Genomic DNA, 26,852 nt, shown 5'->3' on the forward strand with positions numbered 1-26,852 from the left:
GTACTTCAGGTGCACGCTCTGTATCGTCCTCCCAAACGCTACCGGTGGAGTCAGAAAAATTTCTTAATGTATCGCCGGGGCGTCTAAACATGTAGAAGTTGAAGGAGCATTACTGCTGCCCGCACACCCTTACTGAGATAAAGGCATGGAAGATTCCACTGTAACCTCAATTATTCATACGTTTTTTTCGGCTCGTTTCATTTACCTTAACCTTCGCGTTTTTCTTTTTGTTCCTTCATCGCTTGCATGGGTTTTGTGTTGAAGAAATCATTGAGGAGATTTTTTCAACTATGACTCAGTAGACGCGATAGTGCACTGCGGCACTGCAGTGCCAGTACCGAAGTTTCCAATGGCACTGCTCTAAAGTGGGGTACCCTGCTAAAGTGGGGTACCAGTACCCTGCCTACCCGAGCACTCATCAAAGGACAAGCATAAAGCGTCCGGTCGTGTGGTCAAGGTATATGACGCATCCCCAATCCCCGCTTCGTCAATGAATCAGCTGTACGAAGCACACAGTATGTATGATATTGCAATCAGTCGCAAAATCAATGACCTCAGTGACAACCCTGCCAGTTTCAAACTATATACTGCAAACAATGAAGCGCCACTGAAAAAAAAATAAATACAGAAAGAACTGAGCTCCATAACAAACTTGAACTATACCTCCTGAAGCCGTCGCCACAATGGATGGAGTGGATTATGGTCAAGTATTCACGTGTATTAACCGTTAAAGACGAGAAAAATAATACCAAAGAAGAACGCGGGCTCATGTTGATGAGGTGAACGACTGGACAACGCTCGACCGAAAGTGACGCTGGACGTTGAAGCCGCGGGAGATTTGCATTTAATTCACGTCCACTCCGAGGTATTACCACCGGATCACCTCCAGCGCCTGGCCGCACGACCACACCGACACCGACCAGCTTTCGAGGTCCGCACAGGGCGCGATATCGTTGCTGAAATAGCTCCCATATAACGAAGAACCACGAATGCGGTTCCTGCCGCTTCTCCGCGGGATAAGCCGGCCTTCCTCATTAATACATATGATATAGCGCGAACACTGGCTGTATATCATATTCGTCAGTGAAGGACGACGGTGGTGGGTGGCATATACGAGCGAGCCTCTGAAACAGAAATATATCCGAACCGTACATCTATAATCTTAAGAACGTGTATGCCTCACAGCGCGGCTGTCCAGGGGCTCATATACGCGTCAGCGTGTTCGCGAAGTCGGGGAGGCCCGTGAGATAAGTCGCGAAGAACTTTTCGACCAGTAATAAATTCGCGACAGCCGTCCACGTATACTGTCACCGCTCGCACGGCATGCGATACCAGAAAAGCCACCCAGCGACCATCTTTTCGGGGTGAAACTATAGCTCCTCCCTCTCTTCCTCCTCCCATATATAGCCAGTGAGATAGAGCGGCCGCAAATACGGCGCCGTCACGCCATTTGTTAAGATCGCCGTGTGTGGTCTCCGCGAATATGCACTGCGTGGCAGGCGCGTTGGGGTGTTTTGCACCGCACTGACCACTGCGACTCGGCTGAGGACGAAGTAAGAACAAGAAAAAGAAAAATTACGTGCCGGGCATATGGGACCCATGTCATTCTCTCACAGGTATACTCTTCTCGTTCCGTAGGTACAAAACTGGGCTGGTACATATAATGTGATACACAATATATATATTCGTGGCGAGTTTGGAAGTGCGCGCTGCATTTAATTTGATATTCCCGGAGACTACGGACGTCTGCCTAGCGGCGCGAGGAACTTTTACAGGATGTTAATGGGTGCACGGCAGTATAGATTTAAACTTCCTGTTTATCACTAGCCTATTTATGTGCACTGTAGCGACGTCTAATATTGTTGCCAGCGATGCACAATAACTCCTCCTCTCTTGTATCAGTTTGCGTAACGTTGCTTACGTCAGAAATCAGATGCTGTAAAATTAAAAAGCTTCTACTGTTCGCTTTAAAGACCATTTCAGACTTCTTTCTTTTGGGCACACGTTGACTGATATAAACTGCGCACGGACGTCCTGTGTAGAATGATCGAATATCTTTTTTCCTGTTAGCGGCTGTATGCTGCTCACTGAAACTTGATGTTTTCTTTTTGGTGCTGCTCTATGAATGCATCGAGAGCGTTCCTAGTGACTGCATTTAGATTATTATTTAGCTGCGTTTTTTTTTTAATAAATAGGCATTGCCTATCGGAAAACCATAGATTAGAAACATTTAGATAAGCGAGGCAGAGTGATATCTTCACGCTGCATTGCATGGTTAAACTGCGGCCTAAGCGGTTGTTAGGAAGGCGCGAGGGCTGTCGTTTGACCTATGGTGACGGTTCAGAATGTCTGTCTTTCAGTTGCCATAGCCGATCCTTTTTTTATTAAATCAAAAGGTATTAATGTATAAATGCACACCTTCATTTCTCCTCTCATTGAACCACAGAGCACATCCTATTTGGGGTCTATAGGACCATATTACATTCGTGTACTACAGATTAAGTATATACTATTGCCTGGTAATCTGTAGCTCCAGCTCGCTTTGCGAGCTGGAGACAGAGCTTTGCTTTTTGGAGCTTCGCTTTTGCACTGAAGCTCCAGCTCGATTTGCGAGCTGGAGCTGCAGTGCATTTCATAGCACATGCCCTCGCTCCTTGACTTGGACCTTCTTGAGCACTATCACAAGGGACAAGGAAGGCAAGGTCACAAACAATATGGATAGAATAGTTGAGGCAGCGGAAGAGTTCTGCAGAGATCTGTACGGCAGCCGAGACAGTCAGGATGATAACGTAGGAAGCAGTAATAGCGCAGAGGAATCTGACATCCCACCAGTATTGACAGGAGAAGTAAAGAAAGCCCTAAAGGGAATGCAAAGAGGCAAAGCAGCTGGTGAGGATCAGGTAACATCAGACCTGTTGAAAAACGGTGGAGATATTATGTTAGAAAAACTGGCCACCCTGTATACGAAGTGTCTCTCGACGGGGAGGATACCAGAATCTTGGAAGGATGCCAACATCATCTTGATCCATAAGAAAGGGGACGTCAAGGACCTGAAAAATTACAGGCCCATAAGCTTACTTTCCGTTGTCTACAAGCTATTTACAAAAGTAATTGCTAACAGAATTAATACGACATTATGTTCAATCAACTAAGGGACCAGGCAGGATTTCGTACAGGCTTCTCAACAATAGACCATATTCATACTATCAATCAGGTGATATAGAAATGCGCGGAATACAACCAACCCCTTTACATAGCCTTCATAGATTACGAGAAGGCATTTGATTCGGTGGAGACATCAGCAGTCATGCAGGCACTGCGAAATGAGGGCATCGACGAAGCCTATATAAACATAATGGAAGAAATCTACAGCGGATGCACAGCCACTATAGTCCTCCATAAAGAAAGCGAGAGAATCCCAATAAAGAAGGGCGTACGGCAGGGAGACACGATCTCTCCAATGTTATTCACCGCGTGTTTACAGGAGGTTTTCAGGGCCCTAGATTGGGAAGAATTAGGGATAAGAGTTAATGGAGAGTACCTCAGTAACCTGCGATTCGCTGATGACATTGCATTGATGAGTAACGCGGGAGACGAATTACAGCTCATGATTACTGAACTGGATACGGAAAGTAGAAGAGTAGGTCTGAAAATTAATATGCATAAAACTAAAGTAATGTGGAACAATCTTGGCAGAGAACAGCGCTTTGCGATAGGTGGTGAGAGACTGGAAGCTGTAAAGGAGTACGTGTACTTAGGACAGGTAGTAACCGCGGAGCCGAACCATGAGAGTGAAATAACTAGAAGAATAAGGATGGAATGGGGCTCATTCGGCAAGCATTATCAAATCATGAATGGTAATCTACCACTATCCCTCAAGAGGAAGGTATATAGCAGCTGCATCTTACCGGTACTTACCTACGGAGCAGAAACCTGGAGACTTACAAAGAGGGTTAAACTTAAATTGAGGACGACGCAGAGAGCGATGGAAAGGAAAATGATAGGTGTAACCTTAAGAGACAGGAAGAGAGCAGAGTGGGTCAGGGAACAAACGGGGGCTAAGGACATCATAGTTGAAATCAAGAAGAAGAAATGGATATGGGCCGGGCACATAGCACGTCGGCAGGATAACCGGTGGTCTTTAAAGGGGTCATGAACCACTTTTCCAAGTAATGATCTAATGGCCTCAGTATCGGAGTGTACTGCCTCCCGAATCGATTGCCGCAAAAATTTCTCGAATCCGTCAAGAATCAGCGGAGTTACGGGGGTTTGGCGCACGCTCCCAGCGCTTTCTCTCTTTTCTCGTGCCGGCGAGCGCACTGGAAGCTAGACAGGGAGGGATGGCATGGGGGAAAGAAGTTACGCCAGCGCGCGTCATGAAACGCGATCGCTCTCCCGCTGTGATTCGCTTGCGCGAGTGCGGCTACCGTGTACTGAGGAGTGCGGCGCCGGCAAGTGGCGGCACCCCGCGGCAAGAAGCGCATCTGATCCGAACGCCGCTCTCGATTTACGTCGGCTATCGGCCAATAAGCATGCTATGTCTCTTGCGACGTACAGCGGTCAGACGCCCCGCCCACCGACGAGAGTGAGAACCGGCCTCTGTTTGAAAAGAGGGTGCCTGGGGAAACGGCAACTTCGCGCTCCGCTTGTGGCCATTACGCGGCGCGCACGACTGTAATATTTGGCAGAGCAGTTCATAGCCGTGTCAGCTTTCCGCAGGATGTGTTTTTTCAATCAGCCCAAGGGGTGCTTCATGACCCCTTTGAGGGTAACTGACTGGATTCCAAGAGATGGCAAACGCGTGAGGGGGAGACAGAAAATTAGGTGGGTAGATGAGATTAAGAAGTTTGTAGGTATAACGTGGCAGCAGAAAGCACAGGACCGGGTTGATTGGCGGAACATGGGAGAGGCCTTTGCCCTGCATTGGGCGTAGACAGGCTGATGATGATGATGAGCACTATATAGTGCTTTTACATAGGTTTTATGCTATCATTTCTTTGTAATGGAGATTTTATACGCATGGCTCACATCATTAGCCACTCGCATAGTTTTACGGTTGCATAATTTACGCAATTTACACCGACCTGTTTTAGGCCCTTATAAAGCCATGTTGCATCTACCATTCGCAACTACTTTGATCATTTCGTACAGATACACTAAAAATTCACTGCCATATGCATAGGTCGGCAAAAAATTTAGCAGCTCACTCAGACTCATTCAAGAAACATATTTTGTGCTTAGGGATGACTCGGACTCAGAATCAGTAAAGTTTGTCTCAACCGAACTCACTCGAAGTCAAACTCACCAAAATATTACCCACCCGGGTCGATCTGAGTCTGAGTGAGTGGACTCATGAGTTTGCCGACCTAGGACCACATGACATGCCACTCTTCGGCCACAGCTGGCCCTTGCGCCATTTAACACCACACATCATCATCATTAGGTATGTTATTTTATTTATTTATATCAATGCAGCGGTACCTATAGCGATTTTTGTTTATTTGACTTCTAATAAAAGACTGTGATGAGTGGTTATCGCTCCTAAATGTTCCGTTTCTTCTACACAATACAAGTGATCACTGAGAAAAATGGCCCACATATACACCGCGAACAATAGATATATGAAATTGAAATGTCATAATTCGATACGTTGGAACGCACAGTACCACAGCCTCCCCGAATTGTATAGCAGCGCGTCGCCATCACATGAGAATCTTAAGTACAAAAGAGGCAACGCACGCGCTCTGCTCTACTCAACGGAGACGTCGCATTTACTCTCGGCCTGCGCGTAGCAACAGCGAGTCGAGTTTTGCATGCCTTCCTTCAAGCGGCTCGGAAAATTTATCCACACAAAGCGTTCTACGGCACAAAGCGAGCAGTATACGATCGCTTCTCTTTCCTACAAGCGCGTATATGTGCGAGCTAATTTCGCTAACGCCGTATAGCTCCGTCTGTATATGAAGTAAAAATTTTGTCGCAAGGCGATGTTTGTAAAAAGATGAACAAATAAACGACGAGTCTTTTCGAGCGTACAAGTAACTCCCCTATATTTTTTTATTATTTTTATCTTTCTTTCGAGATTCAAGACCACTTTCTGAATACCAGCCGTATACTCCCTTAACGACTTCAGAATAGTCGCCGCTATTCTCCCGCGGGTTAGTTAATATATACCCCACGTCACGAGTTAAAACCTGCAGGCCTACCTATATTAGGTTAAAACGCGACACTATTATATATACATACCTATACGCCACTTCTGTTTTCCGCGTACTAGAAGAGCACTGTAGCTCACACACGTTGCGCACGCGATCTCTTCTTCTGCGCTGTTTAGAAAGCAGCAGCCCAAGGAGCGCCAATGATAGGTTAGCGGAAACGAAAGGGTACCGCGTAGGCTTCATGCATATTTGATCGGAGCCATTAGTGAGAGTCCTCGTAGTTTTTGAAGAAGAGACGCCTGCTCGGGACACATGTAGAGCCTGCAGGCAAGGAGGCATCCAGTTTAGCGAAAGCGTGGCGCCTAGCGCCCGTAATTCGAGATGATGAACGACGGCCCAGCCATAACTTTGCTTACTTTGGGAGTGTCGAGTCGCTGCTTACTCTGCTGCTGCAAGTCAAGACCAAAGTCACGTCGTCTAACTCTCTCACGCCTTTATTTCTGTTGAGGAAAGCGAGGAGAAGTTGGGTTCCATGATAATTTTTACCAGCGCCGCGTGTGCATGTCATGCTAACAAACACAATGGTAAGAAATTCCTCCCATCACTATGAAAGTTGTTACAGTTGGCAAATAAGCGATTCTCATACACAGGGATCCACACGAAGAAATGCTGTCCATTTGTGCCTGTTTATTTGAACCACGGAGCAGCATATAGTTCGCACCAGAGGCGTAGCCAGGCTGGAAGCTGGGGGGGGGGGGGGGGGGGGGGGGGGGGGGGGAGGGGTGTCATCACCCGCATTCTTCTGGGCGATGCATACCCTTGTCTCCCTCGCCCTACGGCCTTTTTTCCGCCCATGCTATTTATACACAAGATAGTATAGCCATTAAAATGACTAAGACGTTGTTTGGGCGCACGCAGTGTTCCGCTTTATTTCTTTTACAGGTGGCGTATAACGACCCCCAAATGTATTTCTGGCTACGGCAGCAGCTCCCGCCGTTGCGGTATTAGACAAGCTCAGAAATTTGTAGACAATGTCTCTTTCCGCCCTCTTTTGAACTTCATCGCAAAGCACCAGCGTATTACGGTGAAGCGAATATTTTGAAAAGTTTGATATTTCGAAAGATTCGCCGAGCTTCGACGTTTTCAGATGGCGAGGTAGCAAAGGTGCTTTTATCTAATGAAACACGCATCTACGTCACTTACACGCAACTTTTCTGCGGCGTTAAAGCAGAGTTTTGATTCTGACCAAAACACTGCTTTAAAGTAGCGGGGAAATTGAGAGTAAGGTGTGTAAATACGTTTATTATAATATATAGATGGAAGTTTATACACTCTCGACGTTGTCAAGTGGAACCTAACTCTAAATCTTTCCTGATATATACATAGACGTAATTTTTTTAATGTTGTCCCATGCGCTATATGTCGATGGGGCTCATGTATATCGACGAATCCCATTAGACAGCTGAAGGGACAATGTCCATTTTGAGCATGAGGCGCCCTTCACTTGTCTGAGAGATATTCCATCGTCAAAAGGAGATCATTTGCCAAAATATGCGTGCTGTGATCGCCTGTTGTAAGCATGCATTTTCGTACAGAGCTCTGGGACTGAATCCACTAATATTCTTAACTTCTTAAGTGCTGTTTTTAATTAGCCAAATGGCTTCGTTAACGATATACACTGCATCGGGATTGTCTGACACTTCCTCTTACGAACAACGATAGCACAAGAAGTTTTCCGGAATACGGGCCGCTTATTTCACCTGCAGTGCACTATACAAGCTTCCTTTTGCACTTTCGGTGCACTGCGTGTTAGCAATGCACGAGAACACTGCAACTAAGAAAAAAGGCCACTAAAACAAGCAGTGGAGAGGCTACAAGGTCCGGTAATGTTCGAACCACTTATACGACACATGCAAACGAGCAGGGATGAGCGCATCTAGGAGTCGTCAGATCGAAGTGATAGACTTTCCTGGATCATCACGTCCCACCTGACTCCCCGATATGTCAGACCGAAGCGAACCAGACTACACTATATATATGCACATCTCGAAAGCAAATAGTAGATGTATATGGGCACACGATTTTCTTTTTTCTTTCTTTCCTTTGCCAATCGGGGAATCACGCGCGCTCTCGAGTGCGAGACGAGACAGCTGCGCTCGAATAATAGGTGGTCCTGTTGAGCGATGACCGAGAAAGCGTAGAGGTAATTCCCATCTCGCCAAGCCTCGGCCGCGGCCGCCGCCATGGACGGCCCTTGTGCGAACTCTCGGGCATACCGCACACACGTATATAATCGTAGGCGGGCTCCCACGACTAACCCGTGCACTGTGTACGTATACATACACACACACACACACACTCGCGCCACCTCGCGTCTGTGCGTGTGGACGGCCTTGCATGCAAATAAATGTCAAATGCGCATCCGCATAGCCGCGCTGATACTGCGCGCCGCGGCGAGGCAGATGCAATTACAGCGGAGGGGAGGTGGCGGGTCCCGATTACATGGTCGCGCAAGAGAGAGCATGCCGTGTCTGTGGCGCGAAGGGTGCCCTCCACACTGCGGACCTCCCCCCCAACGATCATGCCCGTGTGCGGTGATAAGAGTTGGGTACAGCGGTGTGTATCTGCAGGGCACTCCGATTCAAAGACGGTAACCCTCCTGCCGGATACGGGCGCGGCAGGTGCCGGTTCCTCCCCCTACCAAGCTGTGCAGTCGTTGTATACATGTCGGGACTCCTTCGCGATCTGGAGCACTTCGAATTATAACACGCGCGGACTGCGCGCTGAACGAGTTTTGTTCCCTGTATACAAGACGTGTTTTGTGGCTGTCCGACAGGCTCTGCAAACGTCACCTATAGGTTTGGGATGAAAAATGTTTGAACTCGGGGTGTCGCTTGAGCCGACGTTTCGACGAGCGCAATTGTCTTCTTAAAAGTTGAAGCCTTGAAGAAGACAAGTCCGCTTGTCGAAACGTCGGCTCAAGCGACACCTCGTGTTTAAGAATTTTTCATATCTCTTCAAGCTTCCATCTTTTCCGAACTTCAAGAGGTTTGAGATGAAACTGAATAATGGGAATTCGCGGGCGAACTGGGATGGAGGTTAACGAACAGGTGGCCCTGGAGTGACACAAACAGGTTGCACTTCGCGTTTTCTGACTATAGGGATCCTGAGAAACACAACGGTCCATGTTGTTGTGGAGCTATCCTGATGTGGCACCAATAAACAAATGTAGAAAATTCCAGTGGGTGTAAGCAAGTTTCTTCACTCTATATACTACATACGTACTATAAGATATTACTGCACGGAACTGGCCGATTGCGAACAACGCCAAAATAGAAAAGCTTTATGAATTGAGCCCATGGATGTTCCCACAGGGGCCTTCGAGAAGTGCGATGTTCGACTATAAGAAAGAACGTCTTCTCAATCCAAGAACAGGGACAAGCTACACCAACCATTGCCACTCACTGCAATACATTTAAAGGAAGAAAAAAAAAACTACAACTGCTGGATTAAAACGGCGCTGCAGTGAGTGTAGCCAGCACGGCTGACGTAAGAAGACAACGGTAAAATAAATACACGGCGCCGCACGCAAGCACGTGGACAGCCAGACGACAAGAACGCGGCGTCTGTTCTGCTTTGATATCCAAGACTTTGAGAAACAACTCCGGCCGGCTCGCACTGCAGTAAGTTCTGGCGGCGACCCAACGAAGGAATTTCATTAAAACATACACTGGCTGGCAAGGAGCTAACCCTTTCCGCGGTTTCATTTTTAGTCTGTAAACAAGGCGGCAAACCGGACGTGACAGTGAAGCGTGAAACCATTTGTTTCAAGGGCTCAAAGGTGAACCATAAGACTTATGATTCTAAACTTGAAGGATAACACCGCTAAGAACTACATGTTCAAGAGGGGCGACAAACACGAGACTTCCTTAATTTTTCTTCAATTTCAGCAGTATACCAAATGGCTCAATTCAATACGTTACTAATTATTATACTATACTCGAACTGGCATTCCAGAGAACTGTCCTTGCCCATTTTCATCTATACAGAGCAATAACAACGAAAACAGCGAGCTTTAAAGGTATACGGCAAGAGCGCATGCGTCATGCTGGGGATATAGTCGTGTTTCTAAAGCGGTGCGCTTAATTAAAGCGGCGCTTCAGGCACGCGGACAGAGGAGGTTCACAACAATGGCGACAGGCTGGTAATGCTGGCAATGTGCTGACTGGTGCTGACTGTAATGCTGGCAAAGGCTGGCAATGTGCTAAAAATCGAAAGCTGAGAAGCATGCCCAAACCGCCTTTCACCGCAAGCCGTGCCACTTCGCCATCTCTTAACAGAAAGACGTTAACGCTTTCACGATCTTTCTTTTTTTTTCTTTTTTTCGTCGTCATTGTTAAAGACCACGTATGCAATGTGCTGTATTACATTGAATTTAATTACCACCGCCTGGTTGTATTTTTCTGTGTCACTGTAACAACAGCACAATTTCAGCTATCGTTCTAGGAAAAAAGCTGCGTTATAAGTCCATAATTAATGGTGTTAAACACTACATCGATTTTCTCTTGTTTTATTACTATAGTTATTTATTTGTGCATACGTGATACGACTGCTTGCTGTGGCGAAAACTGTTAAGCAGAGCTTTTCTTTGATTACTAATTCCTTGATTACTAATGTTCTTTGATTACTTTTTCACTAAGACAGAGCATAGGGAAAACACTTGCGGCAATGAAATACTAACTTTGAAAGCTAAAAAAAAAAGAAAAACAGGAGAGACTCGATCAGCCTTCATTCACCGCCTATTTTAATCTTCCAAAGCGCACAGACCTCTCGATTTGCAGCATTTAAAGTGCAAAGTATTTTGCAATTCTCTTTTGTCGCTTATTCAATCTAGTAAACGACTACCCTACCGAAAACCCGGTCAAGAGAGGCAGCCCAACTCGCACGCTTACCTTTCGATCGCAATAAATAAAAAGCCGCTGCTCCTCGTGGCGCCATCCGTCGGAGGCTTCCCGAATCGCCCGCTGCAAATGGAGGTGCGAACGAAAAGCAGTCAGACGAGGGAAGGAATTACGGCGTTCGCGTTGTGAGCCATTACGCTTGTTATTAATATTTTATTTCGTTATTGTGTCTGCGAAGAGGAATGCCAATTTTAATACGTTTATAACTGCCGACAGTTCGAAGCAAATTTTTGTTAAAGCATCCGGAAAGCACACCAGCAAAGAAAAAAAAAATGACGGATGGGCATTTGTATTTATTTATTTATTTATTTATTTATTTATTTATTTATTTATTTATTTATTTATTGATAAAGTTTCGCATGCCCGGAGACGTTTGCTTTTTTTGTGTAATTGAACAAGAGCATTTACTTTTGTGTGAAATACAACACTAAACGTAAGTTTGATTCTGGTCCCGATATTAAATGAACGGTCAGTTCACGAAGAGTTATCAAGTCAGAGACGAGGAATAGACGGAACCACGAATATCTCCTCAAATACATTGTTAATGCAAAAAAAAAAGCAATCACTCGTAGCTTAAATTTTGCTGCCAGTTAAAGATAATTAACAAAGTTCACATACATCCCTCGTCAAAACAAATAGAGTCACTACAGGATGAGCGATGTTCGAGAGGCTAGGACCTCGTCAGGTTTCGCCAGGCGCATAGCTAGAAATTGTTAACGAAAGAGAGAGAGGGGGGGGGGGGGGGGGGCCTGAGTGACTCCCTTTATACATGTTTGTGCGTATGTGTGTATCTATGTATCTGTGAAACGAAATTAAAATTTTCGAGGTGGGGGTGGAGGTAGTTCGAAGTCCTCAAACCGCCCCACAGGGATCTTTGTGTACACCTCCTGCAAATACATACGTTTGACTCTGGCTTCGTTCTGTCCCTCCTCTTATGTATATATATAGAAATACGGATAAAATTTGACCACCTGAGTCATAATTTGCCGAAGTGCGGCCGAAATGAAAACCGCAACCTCAGCAGCACAACGCAGCGCCATATAGTCTATAAGCTACAGATGAATAAAAACTACTAGACTAACGTAGTTCTCACATATTTACTGTAGTGCCAACACAACGGCTGTTGCTATTAAAAACAAAATGTGTGCATTACATTGATACACCTATAGTCGTATAAAACTTAGGAAGTCCGGAGAGGCCCCGCCCAGACGACCGAAGCGCAGCAGCCGGCTACCTCCGCGACTAAAGAAATAGTCCCGCTCATGCACTCAGCAATGTTTGCAGAAGGCGGGGTCACCGGCCGTCCGGCTCATGACGTCACTCTAGAGTGCGCGCCCGTTGGTGCAGGCTTGTGTGCATCCGCTTTTGAAAAGGAAATGCCACGGACTTCTTAAGTAATAATAATAATAATAATTGTTGGGGTTTAACGTCCCAAAACCGCGATATGATCATGAGAGACGCCGTAGTGGAGGGCTCCGGAAATTTCGACCATCCATGGGGTTCTTTAAGATGCACCTAAATATAAGTACAGGGGCCTCAAGCATTTTTGCCTCCATCGAAATTGCGGCCCCCGCGGCCGGCATTCGATCCTGCGACCTCCGGGTCAGCAGTCGAGCACCATAACCACTCACCGTGGCGGGTGACTTCTTAAGTTATTGTATCCGACTGTAGTAAGCGCAGGCAGACAGCCAACGAGTTTTCTGAATTCCTATCTCGTCTGCTGCTGCAGACGACGATATGTGATCGCCACTCGTTACACTCACGCACATCGATGAATATCTATCACCGCCGAATGTACCAATCACGTGAATCAAACGCTATACACGCAGTGCGCAATTGATACTCTCAAGTATATTGTAATATTACTGCTGAACATGATTTTGCTGTTGATGACATAAGCATTCCATTTAAACAAGTCGATGCCTCATTACGCTAGGCCCATTAGTTCTGCCTTTCCGGTGTATTACAATTTGCGCGTATCCCCGTAGATTTAGTAGAATTATTTAGAAATGGTAAATTCGCTTTCTCCCACGTTTTCTTCGTCCATAGTTAAGCTTAATCAATATTCCAGCCGTCTCAAGTACTCGCCACCGCCGATCCGTCTTAAGCTGCGGCCCCTGCCGCGACCACTACTCGCTGGCAGTCGCTGCGTCCCGCGCCGCAGCGGCAACACGGAATACCAGTAGCACTCTATATACAAACACGCGCGCGGCGACGCTGTACAGGAAGCAAAGAAAGCGGGGAGGAGGGATGCTACGGATCCAGAAAAGGAGCGCGCCGGCTGCGTTTCCAAACTGATCAATAAACTCTCATTAGGCCTAACGAGGAGCCATTTCTTTTTTATTCCTTTCGGGAGGGCACAGAAAATGGGAGGCAGGCAGGTCCACAAAGACGGGGCATCGGAAGAGAAGCGGAGGGTCCTGCAGGCAGTGTGAGGCACCCAGCGGTGCATGCGTGGGCAAGACAGCAAGACAGCGGGGCCCATCCGTCTCGCCGGTCCAGATAAAGAAAGGGGGAAGAAGGCGAAGAAGAGCGCTGGCTCGCCAGGATATACTACGTGGCGGACGGGAATAAAGAACGTCCGAGGCGGAAAAAAGGGGGAGGAAAGGGCGTTCGGGAAGAAAGGGTACGGCCAGCGCAGCCGAAGGTGCGACGCCGAGAAATCGGGCCTCGAGGAAAGGAGCACAACCCTCCGGGAATCCTTTCAGGGAGTCTCCGTGCCGCCGACGGGCCCTGCTGCCGCTGGCAGGTCCGCACACAGATACACCCACCGCCCCACACAAGACCCTTCGGCAACGGCTTGCTATGCCTTCGAGAGTGCTTCCTTTCTACGCAGTTTTCCTCCTCTCCCAATCCTTTCCTCCCCGAGGCTTGTTTTCATCTTGTCTTCAGCCACATCACGCAATGCCAGCCGTGGCACCCCTGGGATATCTTCCTGCCTCGCGATCGGGTGCCCCTTAGTGGTAGTTGTTGTTGTTGTAGTAGTAAGTTGGGCTAAACTATTTTGTCTTCCCCTTTTTCGAAGCGATGAACAAATGCTGGAAGCAAAAAAGAGAGAGAGCGCCCTCTCGATCACTCGTTCAGCCCGCGTCGACAGGCGAAACGAAGACGGAAGCGTGCCGTGCGCGTCGATGCCCACTCGATCAGCGTCCGCAGCGCCAAGAAAAACGGAAGCGGCAAACGCGAACACTGAGCTTCGAGACCTCGTCTCAAGCCCCACCCTCTACCCTCTTGTCAGACGAAACGGAAAGGGTTATAGAACGAGGACTGAAGGTCAAACGAGAGAAAAACGCTAGAAATAAAGGATTGGAGGGGGGACTAGAGAAACGAGGCAGGTTCAACCACTTGTCAGGAGTTTCTCCGATTTTGACAGATCGAGCGAAATGTCCGCCAATGAGAAGCAGAGCCAAGAAAGAAAAAGAACGAGCGTGGTGGAAGAGAAAGCGAAGAGAGAAAGAAGGCGCTAACCAGTCGGGCGGGTTGTCAGAAAGAAAGTCCGCAGTTATGATGGATAACCGGCGCAGAAAAGCGAAAGCGCCGGAAAGAAAACTGGCCTATGAGGCATCGTGAAGGCGAGTAAACATCCCCGAGGCGGGCGCACCGCGCTCACCAATCATATTTTTGAAGGGAGAGCGTTGCGGGGAGGCGGGCGCCGAAATATGACTGGCCTTTGCTGCAAGCCAACAACCTTGCGCTCGTAAAAACCGGGCCGACTGATTGGCATCGGCCACTTGCGAATCGTGTGTGACCGTTCAGAAACATGTGTACGCGGCGAGCTATTGTTGGTCCGTTGGCAACGCGGCCAGTGTGTCTTCGCTGGTGTTTAGCATAGCGCGCTTGGTAATTTGTGAAGATGAAGGATAACCGGGAAAATGGCAACGCGTTGGTGCGCGCGCGTTACTTGGGCGTAAATGACGTATTCCGTTTGGAACGTAACCTCAAGCCAAATAAGAGCGAACCGGCTTGAGGTTGGAACCTAGAATCCATATTTTGAAAGCCACATATTATTGATTATAATAGACAGAGTGCGGTACTTATGCAAGTTTCAGCTCGGGCAGCAGGCAATGAACGAAGTGTTTGAAAAATGGATCGCTTCATCGCTCAACTTATGCCGTAACTTATGCCGCTAGTGATGAAACATACAAATGATGCTCACCGTGCCAGATTTTATTATAAACTGTGGATATCGTTGTATTTTATTCTGAGATAGCCAGCGGGAGATAAAGACGGTCGCTGTATATAGGGCCGATGTGTGCGAGGATGCAGAAACTGAAAACGCGCACGCCGTTGCGTCACCCCTAACGGAAGCAGTATAGCAAGCCATCCCGAGCGTTAAGCAGTAAATCCTCGCTTAGGAATGACGGAAACGCCTCTTGAGGGGCGACAGGAGTCAAAGACATGGCAAGACTTAGTGTGTAGCAGCCGGTTTTCGGCACAGGATCGCACTTTGACACTACCGCTGTCGCTTTATACTTTCTACCGTTCTCTCGCGCTTTAAATGAAGTTACCCATATCTCTAGGAATGCTTAGATTGTAAACACTCCGTAAAAGGCGCCGCGCCTCGCACACTCCATCTCGCGGTATACGGGAGACATGCGTAGCATCATAAATGAAGACGAAATGCGAGATGGCGGTAGAGGGTGAGGGCGTAGAGAGTAATGTGGGGTGAGGGGCAAGCAGATCGGCGGGGCACTGACACCTACAGCACGCAAGCTGTGTACTCGGAACGTGTGCCGTATTACAGACAATGCCTAAAAATCAAACACCTGCAAAGTGAGCGTCACACCCGAGCAGCGTCGATATCTCTGCGGAGAAGAGCTTATACAGGTGCAAAAGGTGAGGATGTCGGGTGAGGCCTCGGTGTAGAGAAAAGGGCATGGGGGGGGAGGGCAGTGTAGTCGTCGCCTAAAGAAAGGGCGAGGAGCGCTGCCGGTGCAAAAGTAGGAGCGATCCGTTTTCCTGGGGCTGATCTGATTGTTTCTATCGTGGGCCGAAGAGTCGAGAGCGCTGCTGCCGACGAGTCGAGACGGGATATGGGCGCGTAAGGCGGCGTACGCCTTCTACCGGGAAACATCCATCACGTCGGGCACCCTGTTAGCACTCAGTCAAGATAACCTATCTCGGACGGTATATATATACGTTTCGTCAGTCAGGATGAATGGACGCGTTTGCCGCGTGAGTTGGAATTTCTCTCATTCCGACGCTCGCTCTGGTCGTCACTTCGCCGGGTTTTTTGTTTGTTTGACTTCTTATGCAATATTTGTCTTTACGTTCCCGTGTAAACAGAGAGACAGCGACAAGAAGATGAGCGAGCTAGCGGGTGGATGAGAGTGCAGGCCGTCGTTTACAGCTGTAGATACTTTGTGTGCAGCCGAAGTTTGAAGACAATCGCTAGCGATATCTTATATCTGTAGTTTCGGTTTCGTTACCTTTGCTTTATACCGACGCATTTTCACAAAACGCATCATCACTACCTCGAGCCATTGCACATTGGAACGATCTTTCAGATCATATTGTATCCATTCCTAATCGTGAAACTTTCAGTGATAACCTGATTTCGTTGCACTCTAGTACTGTATAACGTTGTTGCACCTTGCCGTTTGTAATCTTTGTCTGGATTCTTTTTTTTTTTTGCTTTTTCCTTTTTTTTTCTTTTTCTCTGTATTTCTCTATTGTTGTTTTTTAAATACTGATGCCCCCCTCACTCAACGCCCTTAAATGGGCCTGTCAGGCATTTTGAATAAAAAAATAAAAATGTGGGAAACTTCCGCTGGCTGGAGCGAGCCCCTTATTTACTAAATTCAGTCACGTTAATCGATTGGCATTTATACTATCACGGCTTGTGGATATAAGAATTCTACTCGATTGACCATAATCAAAGTGAACGTCTCGTAATAACGCCGATCGCTGTAAACAGTTGCGAATGTCTTAATGCTAGCCAATGAGGAGCAACGTTATTACACTACAGAAGTATGATGAATGCGGGCTTCTCCACTAAAGCGACTCCTCTTCGCCTGCCTTACACGCAAAGAGCTAGGAAACCTAAAATAATTATATTAACACAACAGGCAAATTGCCCAGCACAATCAAGCAAACATCACCTTGTTTACTTTGCTAAAAGGCGAACTATATATTCAGAACGTCAGCAGCCCATGATTGCGAACTTTCCTGCGCCACTGCAGGACCGCTAAGACAAATAGTTCCTCATGTATTCTTATAATATCTGAACAGAATCGGAAATACACTAAACCTGACCGAAAACAGTATAGCATGGGGCTATCGAGTAATCGTAAGAAATTGACAGGATCTACGCGGAGTAGACATGAAAGTACAGTATTCGTTTTAGACGAAAGCGCATGTATGATGTTCCAAAAAAAAAAAAAAAAAAAAAAAAAAAAAAACAGGACTCCATACAGCGATCTCTTCAAGTAAATCACTTCAGCGAAACTTATGTGGAACGAAGTTAGGAACTTAGGCGTGAACTGCGCAACGGAAGCAACGAAGCAGCTCACAAAACCGAAAGCCGAAATCTCGAAGCTTTCTTCTTTTTTATTTTAATTTTTCGCACATGCTTGTTTTTCATTGGCCGCCAGCTTCCTTCGCTATCACAATATCTCCAACATAAAGTTTCGCTGCATTTTTCTCTTGAGAGCAACTCTGGCATGCAAAGTTCTTCTGAACTCTTTTTAACTGCTAACGCTGTATAGACAGCAAGTATGACTTCATTTAGCGTTAACTTAACGATAAATAACACGAAGAGGCTTTCAAGAAAACATGCACGCGAAAAGCGTGAAAAGACGCCACTCGCATAAACTTTTTTTTTTTTTGAACTTTAGGGACGCTCGATCAGAAACAATAAGGTTTGTCTAGCTATATAATTTACGCGACACAGCGCACACATGATTAAAAAGAAAGATTATTCGAGGGCCAGAAAAGGACAAAGGAGGCAACAAGATAAAATAAGAGAAAAACAAAAAGACGACTGCTTGGAATATTCGGCGGCTTGATGAGACGAAGCTGAGCGTGAGTTGGAAAAAAAAAAAGAAGAAAGAAAAAGGAAAATTAAGATTGCAAGAAAATGTGACTCGACTGAAAAAAGAAAGAAAGAAAGAAAGAAAGAAAGAAAGAAAGAAAGAAAGAAAGAAAGAAAGAAAAGAAAGAAAAAAAGAAAGAAAGAAAGAAAGAAAGAAAGAAGAAAGAAAGAAAGAAAGAAAGAAAGAAAGAAAGAAAGAAAAAAGAAAAGAAAGAAAGAAAGAAAGAAAGAAAAACGTTCCATTTAGATTCGATCGGCAAGATTAATCTTGCATTCCCCGGAGGCTTTGTGAAGGATCGCCCCGCTGCCAGGAGGGAAAGCCCGCCGCCCAGGGCGGCGATGAACCCCGAGGCGCGCTTCGTGCGTGCGTACGTAGTGCACCACCGCTGCGCAGCGCTGACACCGAAAACTTTAATATCGCTCCCTGCTTTCGGGGTGAGAATAAAAAGGAACGAAGAAAAATGAAGGGCGGGAACAAGAGAAATTGCGCGCACGACGCGCAAGAGCAAAAAAATATATACATACTATATACGCGCGCGTAAGACGTCAGAGGCAGGCCTTTTGTTTCATTCGACTTTTATATCTGTATACGCGCCAACAGTTACCTTTAAAAAAAAAGACTGCAATGTCGCTGAGAATGACCATCCCGGTGGTACAGATACAGCTGCTCCGTCGTCCTTTACCGCAGCGTACCGCGGTGGCAATTATAGCCGATGTATGGCTGCCTTCTAGGAATCAGGCTTTCTTCAATTTCATAGCCTCAAACGGGTAGCAGCCTCCGGGTAGTGGCACGACCTGCTTCTTCGTCGCTGTGAGTAACGAGTTTCACAGAATGGCCGCACGACACACGCGCACCATATACAGCGATACCATCGTTGTCCTTGCGGTTCCTTCAAATATAGCTAACGCCACGTGAGATACGCTACAGCATCGATGATCAGGCTGTACGTGTATTCGATATAGCGACAACTTCAGCTCGTCGCCTTCTACATCGGGTGCATTGGTGATCTCGTAGCCCGTTCAGTGCTGCAGCTGTAAGCACGACAACCACGAAATGCCGCCTAGACAGCATGCACACCTGCCCTCAAGTTAATAATAAAAAAGTTAATTAACGAGCTTTTGTTAATTAGCCGCGTCAGTTCCAGGGTGTTTCATAATCTCTCTCTGGGAAATAACACAAATCAGCACAAACCTATAAAGGAAGGTTATGTCTTAGCATAAGTTCCACTTGGCGCCTTTGTCGGATGCATGGTTAGCTCATCCTATTGCATACAGTCTAGCGCACTGTTAGTACGGTATAATCATATATTCGGCAACTGTCATACAATACAAATTTTCCTATAAATTCTGCGCTTTTTCAGAATAAAACTTTACTCTCTCTTTCTCTCTTCCGTATAAACGTAGGAACAGGCCTTCACATTTTATCTGCGCAAGCTATATATGTGAGATTAAAGCAATAGTATTTTAAGCGGAAACATTGTTCGCTGTGTGTGCCAGCACGATGCCTGCTTCTGCAAAGTTTACTTACATTGCCGTTACGAAAGCGTGACATATAAACGTCAAAGCCAGAACGGCTCTCATCGTACACGTTTTAATGCCCAATCGAGCTCCTGTACGTTACTTCTTTATACAGTGACAAGAACACATATAGTGAGCCCGAGAGCGATGCAAACGAAGCCTGTTTGAGATATGTAACACGTGGGTCTCGGGTTTTCCATAATATATCTTGATTCGAGGGGGAACTCCCATTCGGCATCGTATTTTCACATTTTCTCGGAATTCGTAAGCAAATACGTATAAGTGCCACTGCAGTGGAGCGGGCTAACTAAGCCAATAAGAAGCCCAGATGACAAAGCTTTTTTGCCATTGGTCGGTCTTGTTAATCATATGCCCAGCAACACGATTGGCTGACACCTGGCATGAACAGGGCTAGTGTAAAAAGTTGCTGTGACATGACGCCTGATCTATGTATGTCATAATATGTAATATATTACATATATACATTATATTCATATTCATAATACGAAAGCTGTACGTGGGAACAGCGTTCAGCAGTTACATTTGGATCGTGTGGGCTATTCGCAATCTCCGTATTTCGGCATGTATTCTTTGTTTTTTAGAGAAGGGCTATTCGCTCAGAGCGCTTAAGCGAAGATACCCCGTCGTCAGCATCTATGAGGTTAATTGTTTAGGCAGGCATCAGGCCCCGTATTCTGAAAAACTGTTTTACACTAAAATTCTTCTAACCAAAGCGCTATCATGAGAGGCGGAAGCGGGCGACCACTGTCCAAAAGAAAGAAAGAAAAAAAAAAAGAAGACCGGAGTGCGGTCCTGTATTCACAAAAAAGCTCTTATGCGTCAAAACTGTTGTTATAATTGCAAAATTCCGCTCAGTGCTGATGCTGGGCATGCTGTTAATGTGAGTAAAACAATACATGTGAGGTATGTTTTGATTCCGCATACTAAACTTGATATCTTACAAAACGAAAGACATCTGAATTAACAGTGCATCATCGAATAAGTATACCTGACTAAAATATTAAACTTATCATTTCGTGAACATATCAAATTTTTCATAACTAAAGCGGTAAAAAAGTCTGCCCTTCTTAAACGACAGCGATGCTTCACTAATACTTATATCAGACAACATTGCCTTCCCAATCCGTGAGGCCGTCGTGACGATAGTCGTCCTTAATTGGCGTCTTTATCATGCATCATTATTTTGCTGCAGCCAGTCCAGAATAAAGCCGTTAGGTTCACTCGTCTTTTTGCTAGCGGAACCAGAACGTCTCCCAGCCCAGAAGATTGCTTGATATACCGCGTCATTCTATGCGCAGACAGTAATTAGATCGGTTACCATTCTTCTGTCCTCTTCATCACGGCATTGTCGTCACTTTCATTTAACCATATGCTGCCTGAGTTTAATATCTCACCACGCGTCGACCGCGCACACAATCACCCATTTTCGATCGTATAACGAAGTTTAAAAATACGCAAATTACATTATAAATTGAGGGATGACACGCGCTACTTGCAAGCTAGCTAGCATCGACAAACCTCAAGGCATGTGTTGTTAAAACGATTAGAGTGTTTGTTCTGTTTTCAGATATGTTAACCTTTTAATATTTACGCTGAAGGTATTATACAATTGTGTCACAATTAATACAGAGTGTGTTAATATTAGGTCTCATTTAAGTAGGTACGTCTATTGTGTCATTTGCGGTTTCATATTCACTATTATGCATATTCACTTACTATTCATATTTATATTCATAGTCACTATGTATTGTTCACTATCTCGAAACCTTGTTTGGTATTGGTTGTTCACCGTCTACGCTGCTCTTTCCTGACATGAACATTAATGTTCTCAATTCTTAAGTAAAGTGATGATATTTTGTTGCCGTATTTTTTTTTTTTTTTTTGAACACCATTCACACCATTCACTCGGAGCCCACCCGGCAAATGAATGAATGAATGAAATCAGGTGAGCCTGCGGCATTCAGCATCCGTATTCACACAAACTGATGGAATCGCTTGAATGAGAATTTCTAGCAAACTCTGATGCTGGAGATTAGTGAACACGGATATAAATGGAAAAAAAAAAAACTATCACGAACGAAAAGCTTGGAGAATTTTGCTTCAGATTGCAAAAATGTAGAAAACTGAGCTTTCCGAAAGCATCGTATGCCCGTTTTTCTTCCCTCTTTCTCTGATAAAGCGAGCGCGTTTAAACTTCATTTGCAAGCGTTCCCGCGAGAGCGCTGAAGTTACGCCACTTTCGGGAAACTTTCTGCTCGAGAGATGTTATGCGATATATATTTTGCGTACGCTCATCAAGAAAGGGAGCTACAGAAAAAAAAAAAGCTAGAACACCTCCAAGAGAGACCACGCGGTTCTGAATTTTTTTAAAAAGTCCTGCCACATTTTTCATACCAAATTTAATAATTTCGCACTCCCTTCAGGTCCTCTGGGTAAAAAAAAAACACACACACACACACATTTTTTCTTTTTTTCTTTGTTTCACGGAGAAAGTTGTAACGGTCCCTCGTCACGGGGAGAACAAATTTCAGATTCCCGGAATACTCGATCTCCTAATTCGACTTGAATGACGGAAAAGTAAAGGGTTGGAAATTTAAAAAAAATACTAAGAAAAAAAAAGCAAGGTGCACATGAAGCCATCCCCGCAATGCACCCGTGTTGTACGGTGAAGCATCCCTCCCAGCGACGCCACAGAACGGCCGCAAATTCCGCCTATGCGGAAGGCAGGAACGACGGCTTGCGGAGCCGACGCCATTACCTACTCATCAATGGAAACCACGAAATGTGGCGCCCCCACTCGGCTGAGAGCGGCGAGACCTGCGCGACGCCACGTCGCTCGAGGATAAAATGCGTTCGCGAGATGATATATTGCAGGGCCCGAACTGAAGCCCCGCCAACCGCGAAAAAGGGTTCCAACCATATGCACTCGCCCTTTCATTTTTCTCTGTTTTCTTTTTAGTCCTCACCACTCACATAGCTTAGCATGACTATACTCTCAGTCACGTTGCATTTTTTTATTCATTAATTTTTTTCTCACTTAGCGGCTTACGCCGCTGTAGTGGATATAGCATTTCGCGAACTCCCGCGCACTTTTTTTTTGCCTCCTCTCGTGTTCATCATCTCATCCATTTTTCTTTTCATTCCTTCGCTAGCTTTCATTTCGACATCTCGAGCTGACTGTGTAATCCTGGATTTGGATCGTGATGAGCGTTTCATTTTTTTCTCAGCGCGGAATGCGTATTTCGCGACAGAGCATCGAGTTATCCGTTTGCGTATGCTGGCACCGCTAAATGACGCATGACTCTCTGAAATGCACGAGAGAGAAAAAGAAAAAAATAAACGAGAAAAGAGAGGAGAGGAGTGATAGCGAGGGAGACGGAGTAGCTGATTTGACAGAGATAGATACTCGACTTCCGTCTAACATTAGCACGCGATCCGTGATGCCCACCCCCGCGAAAATCTGACTATCTTCTTGAGGAAGGCGTCGCCCTTTGTCTCGTTCCGGGGTGTGAGCTACACTTCCTGCAAGGATGAATCGTGCCAGATGAGACGGATGCGTTCAAAAGAGTTGAATGGTATTAGCGCAGGCGCCTTATATAGTTCTATGGCGCGCGATTATGGGAAATATGACGCCTGGAAACAAGCACTGCATGTGTTAGAGTTTTTGTGAATTTGTGAATAGTTAATATTTTTTTAAAGTTAATAAGCCGGTTTCATTAGAAAGCTCGTTGAACATAGTCAGAGAATATGCCAATTTATTACAGTATATGCCTACACGAATATAGGCAGGTGTTCCCCCGTAAGCTGAGCCAGCGGGCTATGAATTCGCAAGCAAAAGCATATTGCGGTGTCATTCGCATTCGACCAGAGGAGCTAAGAAAATCTTTGCAGTTGTGTGCCTAAATATACTTAGGCAGACATTAGTATATTATATATATAGTATACTATAGTATATAGGCAATACTATAGTATTTCCGATATATTGGCATATAAGTACGTGAATTATGAAGGTGGCTTCCCATGTGCACTGCTTGCTTCTTCCAACTTCCATCCGATATATTTGTCTTTGGAATATCTCAACGTTTTTGTGACCTTATAGTCAGACACGACAGAGTTAGATATTAGTTGAAACCGTCACATTCAGTATTGCTTCCTCATCGACGACACGGCGTGAGTTTTGGCGTCGCTGTTCCATTTAAGCGTAGATGAAGTCAGTCAGGAGTATGCGACCGCTGTATAGTCTTAACGGATGAGACGCGGTGGATGGCAAGCCGTAAGCGTCGTTCAAAGAACTCAAACAATGCGCCAGCGCCAACCTTCGAATGCATTAAAGACATGTTTGAAAAGCTTGAGGCAGTACGATTCCACAATCAGCACTAAGGTCACATGTAACAATGATGCGTGAAGGTCATTCGGCTGATACGACGTCGCAAAAAAAAAGTGCTATTGTAGGATTGCAGGTAATCTCTGAACACGCACGCTCTTCCCATGCACGTACACGTATCTTTTACATATCGCACAGGAAGGGGGTGGTCATATTACTAATGTCGTGGGAAACAACCTATAGACCAAGCGGCGCGTTCCCAGAAACCAACAAATTGAGGAAACTGACGCGCAGACATTAACGCAGAGCCCTAACTGTCTTGTGACTAATGTGCCTCGAGTGCCGAGATTAGCACGAGTACGAATGCAGCGAAGCAAAAAAAAAAAAAAAAAAAACGGAATATAACATAACGAAAAATAGTACGACGGGAAAGGGAAGGAATAAAGATCGCGAATCATTGTCCCTGACATCTACACGTACGTACGCAGCCGAGGCTAAGCATGTGACCCATCGTTATTCGAGAATATATGAAACAAAAAGTACTGCGAAGCGAGTATTGGAGAGGATCAATTCAAGGAACTATAGCTGCGTAAAACTCGCGTTCTTTGCCGTATGGCGCCTGCAACCATAGAAATCGCCGATAAACGTCATGAACTATATATACTGTAATAAAAAAAATAAATGTTTTTTTTTTTCGTGAGTCTTGCCTTGCCACGTATATGACTTCCTTTAGAGAGTCACGTGAACTCTCTTTTCGGTCACACGACTCTCCGAAGAGAGTATACAATGACCCCCAAAGAGAGTGGACGTGTCTCTTTAAAGAGAGTGATACAAGTGGCAAGGCAGCGCTCACAAAAAATAGTCAAAAGACATTTTTCTTTCTTTTTTTTTTCTTAGAGTATATAATTGAAATCCAGACGGCCGTAACTGTATATGCAGTCATTTTATGACCGTTGTTAATTGACCACGACCACGTTAATGCCAGGACCTTCATTTACTTTTAGTGAATTAGGTAAAAAATTGAAGGAATAAAGTCTTTCTATGTACGCGTCACTTGTTTGCTTCACGTTCCATTTATAGATTATTTTACGTAAGACATGTGGGCGCCGCCACCTTGGGCTGTTAAACGAATGTTTTCTTATATTTGTATTTCCCGACGTGAATTGATGAAGTCAAGAAACGTGGAATGCACCAACCCAACCGTTTTCATGCGTGTACGTCCACCGTAGCACTGTTCGCTTAATTGTTATAGATACAGAGCGGTATGTCAAAAGCCCAATATAGCGGCCCCGAAAACCCACGCAGTAAAATAGTCTATATAGGCTCCAAGCCTTACTTTCATCTTTCTTTTCTTTTTCGCGTTGTCTTGCAAAGCGTTCAAGTATAGCGTCACGCTTATGTCAACACCAACGAGATGTAGAATACTATGTAACACCGTTAATATCGCTTACGCTTATATGCCCGATATATCATGGAAAGAAAAGTAACTAGTTTCCTTTGCCAGGCAATTATAGTATTGGGCTATAGGGAATGGGGCGGCCTCCACAGTGTTCCGATAAGTCAGACTCTATCGGCCTCTTTGTATTGCTCTGACATGGCATCAATAAAGAAGAGAATAAAAAGTATTGGTTGTGTCAACATGACAGAGGCCTTCTTGCACTCGGGATTCACGGAGAATTGAAAGCAAGAAAGAGGGTTTCGGAAAAACAAGAAAGAGGGTTTCAGGCTCAGGCATTTATCGTTCTTTTTTCTTTTTTTTTAAATTCGTATCTATTGCAACACCCCGCCGCTTTGTTATCGCATAACCTTAAAACGCTCTCAACGAACTTCGAAGTCAGAAACCTTCCATCGCTTATACATTATACACATGTATACTGCGTGATTCAGCACACCCACCTGACATATAATCCCGAGGGGTTTCGTTGTTCTTTCCTGTGCATTCGAGCGTATCTACTGGAGTAGCAATACTTCACGGAATGAGATTAACAGCCTGCGGGTGGTATATATGAAAGCTAGTCGCAAAATATATTTAAAAAAAAACATTCTTTTTTCTTCGCGTTCTCTTGCGGGACTAGCCTTCGAAACGGCTCACTGCACAGCGATGAAACAGGAGCCTTGGGTTAAAATTAAAAACAATACTCTTTTTGCCGCGAGAAAGTATAATAGCAGAAAGAAATGTTATCAGCCTTACGCAAGCGTTTCCCGAGGGAATAAGGATTTCTTTGCGAGTCGCAAACCCGTGGCTCGGAAGCAGAAACAAGGAATAGCGTGCTTCTAGGACCTTTTGCATGGGTGCGTGCACGTCACGCGTGAAAGCGCAGTGCGCGAGCAAATCTGTCCCTGTTTTTATCACCCTACTGAATATATTTTTTTTTGTCTCTTTGCTGAGCGCGTTTGTTCTTTTCGCGTAACTGTGCGTGACTGCGAGTGTCCTTTCGTACTCTTCCCTTTATTTGTGCGCAGCACAAAGCGTTCACATTCCAAGGTGTCATATAAAGGGCAAAGGGGACCAAGTGTTCCTAAAGAATTATACAAACTTCGCTCACCTCCGTGGACAGCTAACGCTCCACAAGCGCATGCTGGGTTGGTGACGCAAGAATAGCTAGGATTTAGATTCAGTGGCGGCAGCCAGGGAGTTGTCCGGGTGTTCAAGCTCAGCCCACGCCCGTGTAATTGTTTACATCTTTGTATATGTAAGCTTACATAAAGGTGGTCGGACTCCCCTCTTTAGCCCCGCGCCCCACGGAAAAACAATTTCTGGCTAAGCCCTTGCGTTAACTGTAGTAGGCTTTCACTTCAGAAGGCTAAAGCTCTGACATGTAGACGCCGCAGTGGAAACG

The sequence above is a fragment of the Rhipicephalus sanguineus genome, chromosome 5, assembly GCF_013339695.2.
Source record: "Rhipicephalus sanguineus isolate Rsan-2018 chromosome 5, BIME_Rsan_1.4, whole genome shotgun sequence".
Taxonomy (NCBI): Eukaryota; Metazoa; Arthropoda; class Arachnida; order Ixodida; family Ixodidae; genus Rhipicephalus; species Rhipicephalus sanguineus.